The 15,000-nt window shown below is 34.2% G+C and overlaps 1 protein-coding gene across 1 annotated transcript in view; it reads left to right on the top strand.

Annotated features, from left to right (window-relative positions):
* LOC137627280 (flagellar attachment zone protein 1-like) overlaps window positions 1-15,000 on the top strand; it is a 40,553-nt gene that overhangs the window by 1,202 nt on the left and 24,351 nt on the right. The window lies entirely within an intron of this gene.

Raw genomic sequence — 15,000 nt, 5'->3', positions numbered from 1 at the left:
GAAGAGCTAACCGTGAGATTTGCTATGGTCAACTCAAATTGTAAGCAGGATGTAAGATGCTGAGTTGCCATTCTTTCTTAATGTCAACACATTGTCTCTTCGTGTGAAAGTTTGTGACGTCACCGGATGCAGGTGTCTTCCGATTCCGTCACTTAGCCAAATTAAAGCAAGTGTACGATATTTGGGATATCAGTAATTTATTCAGTTCATATCTAAACTTCACCAGAATTGGTCATGTGGACCAACACAGCTTCCTCCAGTGATGGAGATGTTTAACTCAGTTGTTTATTCACAATAAAACTTAAAAACCACTAAGATGTGTTTAGTAAACCATTTAAATACATCTGAAAACAACTCATACTCAAATGTGTGCTTAAGACAGTAGCACACCAATAAATGGTGGCAGCGGTTAAACTCTAAGACAGCGATTAAACTCTAAGAATTAGAGAAATATCTTCAAGACTTCAAAATAAATAGCTGTAAAACCAGAGAATGATCTTCAAGACTTCAAAATAAAAGCTGTAATACCTGATAAAGATCTTCAAGAACTCAAAACTATCTACAAGAATCTACAATTTTGACTAAGTCCAACGGAAATGCTAACACCAACATATGTTAGTATACAAATAGAATCTTCAATCAACATCCTAGGAAACCCAAGGACTGGCGTTCAACAATTGCAAAACATATCCAGGAAGAACTACATTCTACAAGAAACTAGAACGAGACATCGCTAACAAAACATCAAGAGAGAGAGAGAGAGAGAGACGACGAGTCGACTTCATATAAAGCTAAGTACAGAGATTTTGTATTCATTTCAGTTTGGGCAGTGAAGTGTAGTTATCACAAGTCGTTAGTCAATTATTACTGGGGTGAGTGAATTCCTGAACTTTGTTATAAGAAACTCCGAATTCTCATTTTGAATTTTTCTTTCTTTGTGCTAATTCCTTTTTCTTTCATAAACTCTTGGGGGGAAATGTATTGGGATTAGTAACATTGTTGGGGGAATTTTATTATACATATGCGTTTACGCAGTGGGCGTCTGTACTCATATAGATATTTTGATAGGATTGAAAGGGGTCAAAGAGATAGAAAAAAAAAGAATACAGTAGTCATGGCTCCTCCTGTCAGCCCTACCCCTGGACCTAGTGGTGTAGGCCAGGCTAATCCTCCTCCAATTGTGACGCTTGTAAATGCCAGGTCAGCAATCCTTCCTTTTCAAGGCCGTGTCAACGGGTTCTTGCCACAAAATGTGGAGTCATGGATTTCATCCGTTGATGCCCATTTAAATGCCAAACAAATCGTAGATCCTTTTGTACAATTACAAGAAGCTAAAAGTTTTATAGATTTTTCTAAGGGGGATGCGAGTGCGTATTTAAGAGGTGTTTCATTTCAGGAAGCAGTTACTTGGGATGATTTCAAATTTAGGTTACGCGCGATCTATGGGGGTGAGGAAGCTTTGGATGTAGTGTTAACGTTACGAAATACACTTAATCAAGCCACTATGAATCGGCTTAATGTTGTTGAGAGAGCAGCTCTCATAGCTGATAGGCTTAACGAATATCAGGACATTTTAGGTAATTCCACTTGGGTTACTAACGATATCTCCGTGAAAGATTTTTTACGATTAATGTATTTAACTTGCATGACACTTATGTTGCCTGAAGCTTTAGTGCGGTGCTTTGATAAGAAGTTAATGCCTGCAAGTACGGAATTGGATGTCTATAAACAGATAAAGAAACACATGTCCAAGTGTCCAGATCTCGATCCCGTGTTAACTCAAGTTTTTGCTAAGAATGAAACAAAACCACAAACAGTGAACGTAATTAACAATCCAGTAGCGGGAGTGACGTGTTACAACTGCAAACGTCAAGGTCACATAAGCGCAGACTGTAGAACGAAATTTTGTTCAGTTCACAACACAGGATCACATTCTTATAGTCAATGTTACGCGCGTAAGACACAACAATATCCTAGAAATACACAGTCAATTCCACAGTCAGTTCCATATGGAAATAAAAAGAAAAATCCTCATTTTAACAATAAGAAGAAACAACAAAATGTCAATGCAGTTCAGAGTCCGAAACAAACAAACACTTCTTCAAATATCGCTGAGCCTGGGCCGTCAAACCAGACCTCGCAAAGTCAGCCTAATTTTCAGAATGTGCAGAGCAAAGCAAATACCACATAGTTAACTCTAGAGGGGAAGAGAGTGATGTTGGGTCAAGGTCATTTATGTCAACATCAATAGTATTGAATAATCAATTTAATGTTTTATCAGATAATTGTGAGACAATAGATTTTCCTATGAAACACACGGCCGAATTAAGTAAAACAGTGCATGCTCCCGTAGATTTGCAACGTATTCATACAATAATAAGCCAAAATGAGTTACGGCCAACCTTATATGCTGTAAATTTAGAACACAAATCCTTTACGTTATTTTTTGACTCTGGTAGTCCACGTAATATTATGGATTTGAAGACGCATCATTTGTTGTTTTCGAACTTTCTGATTGAAAAATCAGGAATTAGACTTTCAGGTATAGGAAATAATGAATTAAACGTCATAGGCATAACTCATATTCAGTTCAGAGTCGGTAATCGCACGTTTGCCGATACATTTGTTGTTGTGAAAAACATTAATATGTATCCAGCTGTAATTATAGGATACCCATCTATGGGAAATCAAAACATTATCTTAGCTCCTGCAAAGCACGGCGTGTATATCAAAGGGAAATTCTATAAGTCTTCTAATACTTTAAAGTCAGTTTTGGATAAAAAGGAGACGACAAATGTAACCGTAACGTACATTGAAGAACCAATAACTTGTCTCACTAATAAAGAAATAATATACGCGACCCAGCAGAATTCTCGTTCACCCGTAATATCATCTTGCACGCAATATATCGAACCAAACATACCTTCGAATTTAATAGTGCAAATAAAGAAAACACTACCGGGATCTGAAATATTAATCCTTTCCGATACTTTGAAAACTAACGGATTGTCTGTCACACAAGCTATTTATACAGTAGGCTCACATCAGCAATGTAATATCGAAGTCTGTAATCATTTAAATAACACTTTAGTAATTCACAAAAATCAACATATCTTGGATGTAGAAGTTTATAAACATCGTATTCTTACCGTTGCTGAAATCAATCACTCTCAATCAGTTGCGGATGAATCCCTTTTACGATCTATTAAAAATAAAATCAGTAAGGACATTCAAGACGAAGAAATTCAGCAGAAAATTTTTGAACTTTTAAATAAATATACAGATGTCTTTTCCACCACGGATGGATCCTTAGGAAAAACAGATGTGATCGAGCATCAAATAAGGTTAAAAGACAAACAGAAAATTATATATGTACCCTCGTACAGACTCCCTATGAAATTCCAGAATGAAATAAATGATGAAGTAGGTAAAATGTTAGAGGAAGGAGTCATTAGAAAATCAAATAGCCCTTATAATTTTTCTTTAATAGTTGTACCGAAAAAAAGATCGAACATGGCGTATCTGCGTCGACTTTCGTCGTCTAAACGAGGAAACGATCCCTGATCGATTCCCAGTGCCATGTACTGACGATATTTTGTCTTTGTTAGGTCAGAATAAATATTTTACCAGTTTGGACTTACTTAAAGGCTTTCACCAGATATCATTAGAAGAAGATAGTATCCCATACACAGCCTTCAGCACAGCCAGGGGACATTATGAATTTTTGCGGATGCCTTTTGGTTTACGTTGTGCTCCTGTAACATTTACAAGAATGATTAACATAGTGTTTGGAGACTTGTTAGGGGATATATTGCATGCCTATATGGATGATCTTGTAATCTTTTCCAACACCTTAGAGGAACATCTACGTAAGTTAGAACTAGTACTACAGAGATTAAGACAACATAACTTAAGGGTAAAGATTAGTAAGTGTGAATTTTTCAAAACAGAATTAATATATTTGGGTTTCATGGTGTCAAGCCAAGGTCTTAAAGTAGTCCATGATAAGGTGTCGGCTATACGTAATTTTCCCATACCTACTAATGTCAAGGGAATACAGCAATTTCTGGGTTGTAGTGGATATTACAGGCGTTTTATACGCAACTATTCAATAATAGCCGCTCCTTTAACTGATCTTACGAAGAAGGGCGTAGATTTCATATGGTCTGAGCAACATCAACAGGCGTTTAATACTTTGAAAGATGAACTGTGTAGTTCTCCTATCTTAAAATTTCCTGACTTCGGTAAGGAATTCTTCATTGCAACAGACGCCTCAGACTTAGGAGTAGGAGGGGTATTGCTTCAGCAATATGATAAACAGTTTTTCCCGATAGCTTTCTATTCTCGAAAATTGAGAACTTCCGAAAGTAAGTACTGCCTCAGTTGGAAGGATCAAGTAGTTGGACAATGGAAGATGGACAGGAAAAGGAACTCTTTTTTTGAGGAGGAAATATCTTTTGATGTAGAAGTACAAGCCTATATCATCGGATAAAGTACTGCCTTAAGCCCCCCTGACACTTGCGCGCATTTTTGCCACGCACTGGCACGCATTGATGCGCGCCAGTGCGTGCCACTTTTTGGCACGCACTGGTGTTTTTCGCGCACTGTTCACGATCAGTTCACTCCAGTTCGCGCATCGTTCACGCGACGTTCACGCGACGTTCACGCGATGGCACGAATTGGCACGCGTAGTTCGCGCATCGTTCACGACACATTCACGCGAGTTCACTCATCATTCCGCATCGTTTCCGCATTGGTCACGCCAGTTCACGCCAGTTCACGAATTGGCCACTCCATATAAAAACGGGGCTTCTCCAACCCGAGGACATTCTTGGATTGGGTTCGGAAGAGACAACAATGCTTTCTGTCAGAGACACCATTGCATTGAGGAGAAGAAACGTATCTTTTTCGTTTGTATTTTTTGTTGCCCTTTATTTTAGTTTCAATAAAAAAGCATTTGATTTACATATAAATAGCAGACATGAAATATGTACAAGTATTAAGAAAGCATTTTATTTTAACATTAAAAGCAGAAAACATGAAAAGTTTTTAGGCTGTTGATTTTAATGTAATAGAGAAAAAAGTGTGTTGAAATAAGAAATCATTTTATTTTTACATTAAAACTGCAAACAGAAAAAATTTGTTTTGCCCTTCATTTTAAGGTAATAAAGAAGAATAAGTATGTTGATGAAATAAAACATCATTTTATTTTTACATTCAAACAGCAAACTTAAAAATTTCTTGGGTTTATTTTTCAGTTCATTTTTATTCAAAACAAAAGTTTTGGGTCTTGATTGGTAATAGAGGAAAATAAGTGTGTGCATGAAATAAGACATCATTTTATATTTACATTCAAACAGCAAATATAAACAATTATTAGGTTTATTTTTCTTTCCTTTTCATTAATTTTTTCGTTTCCTTTTTGTTTCTCTTCATTATAAAGTTATAGAAATAGTTTGAAATAAGACATCATTTTATTTTTACATTCAAACAGCAAATATAAAAATTTATTAGGTTTATTTTTCTTTCCTTTTCATTAATTTTTTCGTTTCCCTTTTGTTTCTCTTCATTATAAAGTTATAAAAATAGTTTGAAATAAGATATAATTTTTTTTTCACATTAAAACAGCAAATATAAAAATTTATTAGGTTTATTTTTCTTTCCTTTTCATTAATTTTTTCGTTTCCTTTTTGTTTCTCTTCATTATAAAGTTATAAAAATAGTTCGAAATAAGATATAATTTTTTTTCACATTAAAACAGCAAATATGAAAATTTATTAGGCTTATTTTTCTTTCCTTTTCATTAATTTTTTCGTTTCCTTTTTGTTTCTCTTCATTATAAAGTTATAGAAATAGTTTGAATTTTTAAGATATAATTTTGTTTCACATTAAAACAGCAAATATAAAAATTTATTAGGTTTATTTTTCTTTCCTTTTCATTAATTTTTTCGTTTCCTTTTTGTTTCTCTTCATTATAAAGTTATAGAAATAGTTTGAAATAAGATATCATTTTTTTTTCACATTAAAACAGCAAATATAAAAATTTACTAGGTTTATTTTTCTTTCCTTTTCATTAATATTTTCGTTTCCTTTTTGTTTCTCTTCATTATAAAGTTCACGCCACTTCCCGCATCGTTCACTCCAGTTCACGCCAGTTCCCTCACTGTTCACTCCAGTTCACTCCAGTTGGCGCATCGTTCTCTGCCATTTAGTGCGTGCCAATGCGTGCCACAAACTTTAAACATTTCAAAGTTTTGGGCCCGCATGGCACGCATTGGTACGCTCTGGCACGCGAGTTTCCGCACTGTTCACGACATTTTCACGGCTCGTTCACGCGAGTTCGCGCATCAATGCGTGCCAGTGCGTGCCACGAATGCGTGCAAGTGTCAGGGGGGCTTTAGTTGGAAGGATCAAGTAGTTGGACTATGGAAGATGGACAGGAAAAGGAACTCTTTTTTTGAGGAGGAAATATCCTATGATGTAGAAGTACAAGCCTATATCATTGGATAAAGTACTGCCTCAGTTGGAAGGATCAAGTAGTTGGACAATGGAAGATGGACAGGAAAAGGAACTCTTTTTTTGAGGAGGAAATATCTTTTGATGTAGAAGTACAAGCCTATATCATCGGATAAAGTACTGCCTTAGTTGGAAGGATCAAGTAGTTGGACTATGGAAGATGGACAGGAAAAGGAACTCTTTTTTTGAGGAGGAAATATCCTATGATGTAGAAGTACAAGCCTATATCATCGGATAAAGTACTGCCTCAGTTGGAAGGATCAAGTAGTTGAACAATGGAAGATGGACAGGAAAAGGAACTTTTTTTTTTTTTTTTTTTTTTTTTTTGAGGAGGAAATATCCTTTGATGTAGAAGTACAAGCCTACATCATAGGATAAAGTAAGGATTCAGTTGGAAGGATCCAGTAGTAGTACTATGTCATCAATTATCATCTCTCACTATTGATTTCTTCTGTATTTGGCTAGCTGAAGTAAGGGAAGTTGGCAGAAACCTATTTCCGTAAAAACCCGCAATTTCAAATCCCAGAACATCGAAATAAGTTTCAAATTGCTTCTATTCTCCATCAATCATCATAAGACATTCTACTGATGAGTTTTGCATTGTTAAGATAATGAAAAAAGGGAGGAAGGAAGGGTCGTGGGAACCAAGCATGCAAAAATGGAAGTGGGCTAAACCCACCTGATGGGCCCTTTGGTCTGGGTGAAACTCTCTGGTGCGTCACTTTGGTAGTATTAGTGGTGATAGTATGTATGAATAAAATCAATATATACAGTATATATAATATATATATATATATATATATATATATATATATATATATATATATATATATATCAATAAGCCATATATATTTTAATACTCTGATCTCGAGGTCGTTAAGAGAATCCAGACTTCAATGTATCAAAATATATGGCTTATTCGAAATATGAAAAATACGTTTAAATGTGCAAATTTTATCATATATATATATATACATATATATGCATGTGTATATATATATATATATATATATATATATATATATATATATATATATATATATATATATATATACATATATATATATAATTATATATATAAATGCTTCTAGGACAGAATTTCTCTATAATAAAATTTTCACTGAAGGCATTTTCCTTCGTGGTGTCAACGTGTTTCCTACATGAATTCTCAATTTCCTCAGCTTCTTTAAGTTTTCAGGCATAAGCCTTTAGTTTATTAAGCGATGATTATTCCTTTTCTTCATATTTTGTTAACAACAACACTTTTTCAACAAAACTAAGTGTTAATCAAGTGGTTATTAATTAACATAAGGTTTACAATTCCTTCTGTATATGAGGTTCTAGAAAAAAGGAATTATAAACATGATGAAAAATAATCCCTTGATAAAGACGTAGTTATGTCGAAGCAGTTTTTAACTATGGTAAGCAGCTCTTCTAGGATAAGGACACTCCAAAATCAAACCATTGTTCTCTAGTCTTGGGTAGTGCCATAGACTGTACCATGACCTTCCACTGTCTTGGGGTAGAGGTCTTTAGTTTGAGGGTACACTCGGGTTCACTATTTCATCTTATTTCTCTAGCTCTTGTCAGTTTGAAGTTTTTATAGTTTATATAAGAAAGATTTATTTTAATGTCATTGTTCTTAAACCTCTCTTGTTGCATAGTTCCTTATTTTATTTCCTCACTGAGCTATTTTCCCTGCTAGGGTCCTTGGGCTTATAGCATCCTGCTTTTCCAACTAGTGTCATCGCTTAGCAAGTAATAATAATAATAATAATAATAATAATAATAATAATAATAATATCGTGGTAGGAGACCCTCTTTTAGGCAGGTAAAGTAATGGCTGCATCGGCAGAGCGCGCCTCAGCCAATCAAAATTCAGGTCCCCGATGACGTCACAGACTGGTATTCCCGGCCGAAATCGTCGTAAACAAGACACCATACCATACCAGCTCCGATCAACCAATGAAAACCAATGAAAATTTGAGCCTCTTCACTTGTAATCCTGATCCAGGGTATATATACCACCCGACTGCAGCAGCAGCATCCACCTCACTCTCTACCTGAAGACGAGGAAGGACTTATCCTCGAAACGCGTCGTAGTTTTTACTATTTTGTACCAAAAGTTTTACTTGTATTCTGTGAGAATATACTTGAGAAGTCTTCCCGATTTTGTCATTCACCTGACTGATGAATTTTTCAAGTCTGCTGGCTGATTGCAGCGCTCTAGAGAAGAGAATTATCCGGAAAATAGAAAAATTGGATAAGAAAATAAACTCTGCCGATGCAACCATTACTTTTAACTCAACCTGAATAATAATAATAATAATAATAATAATAATAATAATAATAATAATAATAATAATAATAATAATAATAATAATAATAATAGTTAACCCCTTAAGTGAAGAATTGTCTGGTAATGTCAGTGTTGTCTGGTGTATGAGGACAGAAGGGAACGTGGGTAGAATAGGCCAGACTATTCGGTGTATGTGTAGGCGAAGGAAAAACTGTCTGGCCAGTCAAGGGACCCAATAACTCTCAAGCGCTAGTATTTCGGTAAAATTATAGTTATGAAAAACTTGTTTTAACCGTAACTATAATAAAACCCAATACTACTATTACTACTACTACTACTACTAATAATAATGAAACACAACACGTGAGAATTATTTGAGTCGAGTCTTATAAATAAAAAGAAAACGTAGTTATTTTGAGTGAAAGTTAAAGAAAACGAAAACGAGAGTATTTTCAGCCAGACTAAATCATTCTTTACATGTAAATATTTCATATATTGACGTTAAAAATCAAACGGTCTTAAGATTATTTCTATTGTCTCTATTTCAGAAATAATAAGGGAAAATATTTCATATTTTGCTTATCTTTATGAAATATTGTCGATTACGGTAAACTATTCAGGTGTTCTTTAACCTTTTAATATTTATTCTTATGAATTCTAGTATGCTAAAGAGTATATCTAGTATTGCAAAGGTAGCAGAGTCGAGTTCCTAACCAATATTAAATACAAGGTTGATTTTTTATAATACCCATACATTTCCTCTTTCTCTGTTATAACCTCTAGATTTTAAGCCTTGCTACTTTCAGCAATTAATTTGGACGAATTTGGTCGGAAAATGCAACGAATTTGGATAAATTTGGTCGGAAAATGCAACGAATTTGGAAAAATTTGGTTGGAAAATGCAACGAATTTGGTTGGAAAATGCAACGAATTCTGCCATGTTTGTACGGAAAATGCAAGGAATGTGGCCGAATTTGGTTGGAAAATGCAACGAATTTGGCAGAATTTAGTTTGAAAATGCAACGAATTTGGCAGAATTTAGTTTGAAAATGCAACGAATTTGGCAGAATTTAGTTTGAAAATGCAACGAATTCGGCCATATTTGGTACGAAAAAGCAAGGAATTTGTCCTAATTTGGTCAGAAAATGAAACGAATTTAGCCAAATTTGGTTGGAACATGCAACGAATTTGGCCGGGAGAGCTATCACGAACCTGGCAACAATGCTTCCGGGCACTATATATTTTCCTCAAGGGCACTTTTTACTTTCCCAGCCGCTCCCGGGTGCTTTTCAGTAGGACCCAATCTGATCAACTCAAGAAGCCACAGGTCTTGGTCGAACTTCAGACTGACTTTCATGTAGGATTAGGGAATGCAGGTGCCCAAGTTAACCCCATAACCAAAAACCAAAGTGAACCAGCCTAAGATTGTTCTTGTGTCTTTAACTGGACCAAAGAAGACACATCAGTAACGTAGTTTTGTGTGTGCGTGTATCACTGATGAATGACATTACCACAGGGATTGTGGTGGCCGATGCGGTAACGTCCCTGACTGGTGAATGCCAGACTGGGGTTCAAGTCCCGCTAAAACCGTTAGTTTCTTTGGTCGCTGCAACCTCACCATCTTTGAGAGCTAAGGATGGGGGTTTGGGGGAGACTATAGGGCTATCTGCTGAGTCATACGCAGCCATTTCCTGGCCCTCCTTGGCCCTAGATTGGGTGGATAGGGGGCTTGGGCGCTGATCATGTGTGTATATGGTCAGTCTCTAGGGTACTGTCCTGCTTGATAGGGTAATGTTACAGTCCCTTGCCCCTGCCATTCATGAGCGGCCTTTTAAACCTTTAGATTTGTAGATTGTCTATTCTAAAGGAAGGATTTACTATCTAGATTTAAATGGCTGTAACATAACAATATCCTCAACTAATTGATAAAGTCAAAATTGATCAATATTCCACAAGTTTTAATTTCTAATTTTACACTACAATGGTATGATACTAAGCACAATTTACAGGTCAATTGTATATATATATATATATATATATATATACATATATATATATATATATATATGTTTTTATATATATGTTTTTATATATATGTTTATATATATATATATATATATATGAGAGAGAGAGAGAGAGAGAGAGAGAGAGAGAGAGAGAGAGAAAGTAATGCAAAGAAAAACACATATAGATTGGAAATAGGCAGAAACAGGCTAAGTGATCAGATTCATGTACTCACCCAGCTAACACAGGTAGAGGATATCACCAGACTTGAGACGAACCTAGGAAGAAGCAAAAGAAATACAAATTAGTTAAAAAAAAAAAAATTCACCAATGTTTATCTCTTAAAATACTTTATTTTTCCTTGTTTCCTTTCCTCAGAGGGCTATTTTCCCTGTTGAGGCCCACTGGGCTTATAGTATCTTGCTTTTCCTAATAGGGTTATAGCTTAGCATGTAATAATAATAATAATAATAATAATAATAATAATAATAATAATAATAATAATAATAATAATAATAATAATAATCAGGACATTTTTATTATCAGGATTATATAAATGATTGTCAGGTAACAAATAGGTATTGATAGTTTTGTGCCCTGGGTCACTCTCAATGTAGGAGGGGCTAAGCTAAATATGCCCATTTAGGGGATAATGCAGTGCACTGTAGGCATTGGGGCAAGGTGATCTGTTAAACAGAAAAGCGAAATGAATGCTAGTGAAGTTTATTCATCAGATAACTCAAAATAACAGAATTCATTCTTAATCTTAATAATTAAAAAAGAAAATTCCAGGCTATACCTATTTATACTCATCTTGAAGTTCCATTGCAAAATACTATATTAAGTTAGCTACGGAAATTGTTGCCTATTAAGATAGTGAATAAAAGAAAAAGTACTTCAATATTATCCATACCAATAAGATAGTGAATAAAAAAATACTTCAATATTATCCATGCCAATAAGATAGTGAATAAAAAAAAAAAAATTCAATATTATCCATTATTATTATTATTATTATTATTATTATTATTATTATTATTATTATTATTATTATTATTATTATTATTATTATTATTATTAAATGCTAAGCTACAACCCTAGTTGGAAAAGCAAGATGCTATAAACCCAGGGGGCCCAACAGGGAAAATAGCCCAGTGAGGAAGGAAACAAGGAAAAATAAAATATTTTAAGAATAGTAACAATATCAAAATAAATATTTTCTATATAAACAATAAAAACTTCAACAAACCAAAAGGAAGAGAAACTAGATAGAACAGCGTGCTCGAGTGTACCCTCAAGCAAGAGAACTCTAACCCAAGACAGTGTAAGACCATGGTACAGAGGCTATAGCACTACCCAAGACTAGAGAACAATGGTTTGATTTTGGAGTATCCTTCTCCTAGAAGAGCTGCTTACCATAGCTAAAGAGTCTCTTCTACCCTAACCAAGAGGAAAGTAGCCACTGAACAATTCATTGGCGTTGTTAACCCTTTGGGTGAAGAAGAATTGTTTGGTAATCTAAGTGTTGTCAGGTGTATGAGGACAGGAGAATCTGTAAAGAATAGGCCAGACTATTCGGTTTTTATGTAGGCAAAGGGAAAGGCCCGTAGCCAGAGAGAAAGATCCAATGTAGTACTGTCTGGCCAGTCAAAGGACCCCATAACTCTCCAGTGGTAGTATCTCAACGGCCGGCTGGTGCTCTGGTCAACCTACTACCTAGCAAATAAGATAGTGAATAAAAGAAAAAACTTGAATATTATCCAAGCCAATAAGATAGTGAATAAAAAAATACATCAATATTATCCATACCAATAAGATAGTGAATAATAAAAAAACAATATTTCAATAATATCCAAATAAGTAAATAAATTAATGAATAATTCTATATCAGTTACAGCTAATCTCTCTTCTTAAATAACTCTTAATAAAAGATTACAGTCTGAAGCAAAAGACAAGAGATATGATGGTAAATTTGATTATTATTATTATTATTATTATTATTATTATTATTATTATTATTATTATTATTATTATTATTATTATTAATGTATCTATTATTATTATTATTATTATTATTATTATTATTATTATTATTATTATTATTATTATTATTATTATTATTATTATTATTATTATTATTATTATTATAATAATAATAATAATAATAATTATTATTATTATTATTATTATTATTATTATTATTATTATTATTAATCATAGCTAAGCTACTACTCTAAATGGAAACACAGGTTGCTATAAGTCCCAAGGGTCCCAAAAGGGAAAAAGAGCCCAGTGAGAAAAAGAAATAAAGAAATAAACAAACAAAATGAAATATTTTAAGAGCAGTAACACCATTAAAACAGATCTTTTATATATAAACTATAGAAAGAGAGACCAACGTCCATTAAAAACTTGACCTCAACAAAACCAATAATGATTGATGACAATATTGACATATTCGACCCTGACCTCCCAAACAGCAAACCAGGATGTCAATGAATAACATAGAGAGATCTGATGTCCGATAGAGCTGTCATCAATGATGCATTTAGTATTGTTGTTGAGTTTCGCCAATCAACTGCCTTGACATGAGGAGGTTTGAAATATGAATTGTTTCGTTCGAGAGGCTGCAGATTCTTACCCCCCGCCAACGAAGTTTGAAGGGAGTTGTGTTTTACCCCCTGTTTGTGTGTGTTTTTGTTTGTGAACAGCTTCCTGGCCATGATTTTAATCGTGGAGGAATGAAACTTGCAGGAATTTATGTGTGTGTTTGTTTGTGAACAGCTTCCTGGCCATGATTTTAATCGTGGAGGAATGAAACTTGCAGGAATTTATGTGTGTGTTTGTTTGTGAACAGCTTCCTGGCCATGATTTTATTCGTGGAGGAATGAAACTTGCAGGGATTAACTTATGTAAAAAGCTGGAAATCATTAAATTTTGAAAGTTAAGGTCAAAGGTAAAGGTCAAGCACAATTTAAATCGCAGAGTAATGAAACTTGCAAGGATTAACTGTTATGTAAAAAGCCGCAAATGATTAAATTTTGGAAGTTTAAGGTCAATGATCAAGGTCAAGCAAAATGTACAATTCACCTCACGTAATCAGCCATACGTTTGATCATTGTCGTCACAGAGACTTCAAACTTGTTTCATATTTCAGTGCATGAAAATACACGTCAATTATTACATGTTAAGGTCAAAGGTTAAGGTCAAGGTCGACAAAAGGTCGAGAAATAAGCTGCCACGGTGCGGAGGTCTGCGCTCTACTAAGTGCCCCTATAGGTCTGATAATTGTTCTTGTATTGTTATTTTGAATTCTATTTATATTAGACGAATTGAAGAATTAATGATTGATTGTTAGTAAGTAAATTAATAAGGAAATATTATTAATATTTTTTTAATAGACTATAGCTTATCATGTAATTTGTATTCGCAAAACTTAAAATTCATAAAATAACAGAGAGAGAGAGAGAGAGAGAGAGAGAGAGAGAGAGAGAGAGAGAGCATGGTAAAAGAGAACAATGATAATAAAGTATGGGAAGAAAATGAAAAATAGTTGAACTGTGGAGAGAGAGAGAGAGAGAGAGAGAGAGAGAGAGAGAGAGAGAGAATTGTCAGTAGAGGTTTTGAAGAGTGGGAAATATATGAAAAGACAGGATCACATGTGAAATAGAAATGGGCAAAATAAAACAAAATAAAAGATAGAGAAGAGATAGAAAAATATATGGAAAGATTAAAGTGAAAAAGAGAAAGAACGATATAAACAAGCTAAATATTGCTTATGAAGATATGACTATATAATGATAGTGACATAAGAGTACACACGCCTTCGAATTTTTCGAATTAGCTCGGAAAACAAAAAGAGACGAGTTTGCATTCAATGGCACCCATCTGTTGATATTACCTAAATATCACAATAGAATAAGCTAACTGGCAACTTATACCGAGTAGTTGCCACTTAACGCTGCATAACATAAATATAAAGGATATAACTCAATTCGTTTACAAAGTCATTTTGTATTCAGACGAATGAGAGAATTAATTCGTCTCTATTTACGTTACGAGGATAGTCCTGTGCACGATTAGCGCCTACAGTGTGCCTGACTTTTAAGCGGAACCTCTAAGGACGTTGATACATCATCGTAATTATCAGAGGGTTTTTCATCTCTCATTTTTCTACTCAC

This window comes from Palaemon carinicauda, chromosome 35 (genome assembly GCF_036898095.1).
Source record: "Palaemon carinicauda isolate YSFRI2023 chromosome 35, ASM3689809v2, whole genome shotgun sequence".
Classification (NCBI taxonomy): domain Eukaryota; kingdom Metazoa; phylum Arthropoda; class Malacostraca; order Decapoda; family Palaemonidae; genus Palaemon; species Palaemon carinicauda.
The sequence above is the reverse complement of the archived record's forward strand: the minus strand, read 5'-3'. Positions and strand labels throughout refer to the sequence as shown.